Consider the following 4,948-nt stretch of genomic DNA (forward strand, 5'->3'; position numbering starts at 1 on the left):
CCTCAAGATGGGAGAAGGCAATGGCACCCCACTCCAGTACTCTTGCCTGGAAAATCCCATAGACAGAGGAACCTGGTGCCTACCAGTTCAATGGTAGTCAGTGCAGTCAATGGGGTCGCTAAGAGTCAGGCACAACTGAGCGACTTCACTTTCACTTTTCACTTTCATGCATTGGAGAAGGAAATGGCAACCCACTCCAGTGTTCTTGCCTGGAGAATCCCAGGGACGGGGAAGCCTGGTGGGCTGCCGTCTATGGGGTCACACAGAGTCGGACATGACTGAAGCGACTTAGCAGCAGCAACCTCAAGATGAAAACTTAGGATCCATCTGCGGGAGAATTTTGCTGATCTTCAGTGGCCTCCTGGTATAGGAGGCTAAACAAAAAGTCCAAGTTAAAGTGATTTAAACCTATGACTCTTTTAATTAAGTAAAACATTTTAAGTATAACCAACAAATATATAAGAAATTATTGCAACTTACAAATTCTGGTACATTGAGACTGTGATAAGGTTCTGCTACCAAGAATAGCTCCCAAGTAGCCAAAATCTTAGACAGCATATAGAACATATAGGGCTTCCCTGGTGGCTCAGAGGTTAAAGCATCTGCCTGGAATGCGGGAGACCCAGGTTCAATCCCTGGGTCAGGAAGATCCCCTGGAGAAGGAAATGGCAACCCACTCCAGTACTCTTGCCTGGAGAATCCCATGGAGGGAGGAGCCTGGTAGGCTACAGTCCATGGGGTTGCAAAGAGTCGGACACAACTGAGTGACTTCACTCAGAATATATAGACTCCGTGGTGGCTCAGACAGTAAAGAATCTGCCTGCCATGCAGGAAACCTGGGTTTGAGCCCCTGGATCAGGAAGATCCCCTGGAGAAAGGAATGGCTACCCACTCTAGTATTGCCTAGAGAATGGAGAATTCCATGGACAGAAGAGCCTGGCAGGCTACAGTCCAAGGGGTCGCAAAGAGTCAGACATGACTAAGCACTTGTATCTAAATATTAAGATTTCCTGGCTACAGGTAAGAATTTTATCTGGGAGAACCATTCATAAATTTATGTTCACTAACATCACAGTGTCTCATTGGCAGGTGATGAAATAAGGTTTTCAGAGGGAACAGGGTACAAAGCAGGGTTGATGGACCAAATGAGGCCTCAAGCAGCAAGAAAAGAAAGAAGAGAGAGCTTGGAAGTAAGAGGAAAGATGTTCAACAGCAGAATGAAAAGCCGCGAATAACTAACTTTCCACCAAATGGATCCTAGGCTCATTGGAGACCAGAGGCATGCTTCCCAGAGCTCAGCTAGCATGCGATAATATATCCCCACCTGCGAGTCTAGGAAAGAAAACTGAGCCGCTCCATAGGCAATGAAAGTAAAAAGCAGCAACTAAAAGAGAATAGAGTGGGTAGTAAAATACAACAGCGATTTAGGGGAGAAAAGCTACAATTCGGTATGGTTGTGCCATTTGTGAGTAATATGATACTGAAGCACATGCAATAAGAACCTCACCACTTCCAACATGTTCCTTCTCCCAGGATATTGCGATACTGGAGATAGAGACCCATCAGCCATCCTTATTTACCACTTGAATAAATATTCATGAAGCACTTTAAAGTAATACTTTCAGGCTTCCACACAGGGGTGCTACAATTAAGCCATCCCGCAAGTCGTCTTCCATAGACAATGCTGTACTGAACATCTGTTTATACTCTGGATGTTTTGCAGTTGAATTTTCATACCTGGAATATTTACGGCTTGGCTCTAAAAGGAAATGCCCCTCCACTTGAGATCAGGATTCAGTACTGAGTTCTGAAGAAGAAAACTTCTCAGTAAGCTTCAGAGAATCCAGTACTGTTCATTTTGCCTTCTGTAGCCTGTTGCCTAGAGTTGAGAACTGCCTAGCTGACTTCTCCTTGTGGCTACAAAAACAAACTATCAATCAAACACAGGTTGATGTAATCATTTGCTTAAATTGACCAAGCCATGGGACAACAGACTTGCATCTGTAAGGGGTAAACATGTTTGCAAGAACTTGAAATCTTAAAGAATTTTGCCATCAGCTAGAGTTTTGACAGGAAGTGGGGTGCAACTGCCAAGTATTCAAAATCGACACCTCAGCTGTTCATCTTTCCTTTTTTTTTTTTTGCTTTCTGAATCATTGTTCCCAGCACTGGGTACTTTTTCTGATGTCTAGTTTTTCGTTCACATTAGAGTGGTTTTGTTCTGTTGATTTGTCTGGGGTGGAGAGTCTCCCCTGATCTCTCTCTTTTTCACACTGCTTTCAGGCACACTTCTTTGAGTTTGAGTTGGGTGTGTATTCACAATTTCCCATGGTACCTGGCACCTACTTTTTCTTAGCACATAAAGAGGATTTTCTCTCTCTTGCAATCTACATCATGCCTGTTCTCACTTCAGCTAATACCATGTCAGCTTCAGGACTACAGAAAATGAAGGATAAGTCAATGATTTCTACTCAACGGCATGGCTTTAAATTGGGACCTTTTACTTTATTTTTATTCCATTTCTCTGCTTCAGTCTCAAAGCTTTCTGAGTAGCTCAGCAAAGATGCAGTAGTCGCCATTTTTATTCAACTTAATTCTTATTTTGTGAAGATATTCCACCCCCCCCCACAAAAAAAGCAAAATTAATCAATCAAAATAAAATTCTGACTTCAAAAGTTTGCTTCTTTTCCTATTTCTTTTTTTAAAAATTTTTTTCCATCACCTTTTCACTTTCCATCATGTAGTGGTTTCTTGTTCTCCCTACTCCATCTCCTACTTCATCCACCTCAACCCCCAGCTGTCCATTTGGAAAGGTTCAGATAAATGACTATCTTAACTCTCTGAGGATTTTCTCTTAATAGAAAATACTTCTTAGTCCAAAGGAAAAAATCTCTAATGGAGGAAATTCCTGAGAATAGGGGTTGGGAGGGATGGGAGGGACTTTGAAGGAGCAGAAGAAAATTGTGGGGAATTATGGGTAGGTTCCTTATCTTGATTGTGGTGATGGTTTCACAGGTATATGCCAAAATGTACCACATCACGCATTTTAAATATATGCAGCTTATTGTATGTCAATTATACTTCAGGAAAACCGTTTAAAAATAAACATGATGCTGGAGAGGATTATGGACTATTACTCAGCCATAAAAAAAAGTTATAATAATGCCATTTGCAGTATGGATACACTTGGAGATTATCACACTAAGTTAAGTCAGATAGAGAAAAACAAATACCACATGGTATCACTATATATGGAATCTAAAAGAAAAGAAAGAAAGATACAAATGAATGTATTTACAAAATGGAAACAGACTCAGAGACTTGGAAAACAAACTTATGGTTACCAAAGGGGACATGTTGTGGGGGGTAGAAGGGATACATCCGGAGTTTGGGATTAACATATATACACTACCATATATAAAATATATAACCAACAAAGACCTACTGTAGAGGAAAGGGAACTCTACTCAATATTCTGATAACCTATATGGGGAAAGAATTTGAAAAAGAATAGATATATATATATGTATAACTGACTCACTTTGCTATACACTTGAAACTAACATAACATTGTAAATCAGCTAGACCTCAATATAAAATAAAAATATTTTTAAAGAAAAAAAAACAGAACAAAACCTCTCGAGTGTCTCTCTTCTATGCATAGTTCTCTGGCTCCACCACTGGCGGTAAGCTCTCACAGAGGACATGGGTTTAGCTGTGCATTTCCCAGTGTGTTGTCTGGTTCACTGATGGTGTTCATTCAGTATCTACTGAATTGTACTGTGACGTCTGATCGTAATGGTTACTATTTCTGGTGTCTATTGTCTGCCACCACTTTTTACTGATTAACTCTTTAATCCTCACAATAGTTCTCTAAGTTGAGTCCTGTTACGATTCCACTTTGCACTTGAAGAAACCCAGGGACCCACTCCAGGGCCCTTGCTCTCTTTAATATGACACAGATACTGCCTTTATAGACTACACTTAAAATAAATGAGAATCTTCAGAGATCTGAAGCGAAGACCATAGAGCCTGTGGTATGGAGAAGCCAGAAAGTTCAGGAATAAGGTAATGAATACAAAAGACCAAAGGAACAGTACTAAACTTGGAATTAGAAATTTTGGTGTTAAGACCCAACAGGGCCACTTCAGAATTACTGCAAGGATTAGGTGAGAAAATGACTAGAGAATTACCAACATCAACTGAACAGCATCATGACCATGCTCTAGGATAAACCCTTTTGTAGGAGACAAGTTTCTTAACAATACCTAGTTCTCACTGCAGCACATTTCCTTTTTATTACAAAGATAAATTTAGTTTTCATGTACCAAGCAGTGTAATCTAGAGGATGACCCTTTCTCTGAAGGCATGACCAAAATATCCATGAAAAGTTGTGCTTCTCAGAGAGACATCTAAATAGACCTTCTGCAGTCCCTGTGATAACTTGTTAGCTTAAAACAACTGATTTTTTAAAAGATAAAGATGCTTCCTTGATAGACTTGTGTCCTTTGGTCTTCATATGGTCGCTGATATTACTATCATCTGCCTCACAGATGAGAAATGTTTAAGTTACACATTCAACGTCAACTTGTCTGAGAAAATTAAAAATCAGTATTTAGTTTTTCAGAAAACATGTATATCTTTTCCTGACATTATTTTTTAAATATTTTTTTCCATTACAGTTTACCACAGGATTCTTTCTCTTTTTTAAGTCATTTTAAGTCAGTTCTGGATGGTTTGTTGTAAAAAAAAAAAAAATTAATTGCCAAATAATGAAAGAAATAAATAGTGGTAGATTTATCCTATAGAATGAATGAGTTACTGGAGTAAGAACACGCAGACCAATTCTCTGAGAATTAAGAACACTCAATTCTCTGTGGTGGAAATGTTTAGCCTCTAGCTCTCACTCAAATATAATTTCCCATTTTCCACTAATTTCATTGACCAG

At 39.5% G+C, this 4,948-nt stretch overlaps 1 non-coding gene across 1 annotated transcript; it reads left to right on the plus strand.

The window, feature by feature from the left end:
• Positions 1-575: 575 nt before the first annotated feature.
• On the plus strand, positions 576-648 carry TRNAS-GGA (transfer RNA serine (anticodon GGA)). The gene has a single exon. It is a non-coding gene; the product is annotated as a tRNA-Ser (tRNA).
• Positions 649-4,948: the final 4,300 nt, after the last annotated feature.

This window comes from Bos taurus, chromosome 13 (assembly GCF_002263795.3).
Source record: "Bos taurus isolate L1 Dominette 01449 registration number 42190680 breed Hereford chromosome 13, ARS-UCD2.0, whole genome shotgun sequence".
Taxonomy (NCBI): Eukaryota; Metazoa; Chordata; class Mammalia; order Artiodactyla; family Bovidae; genus Bos; species Bos taurus.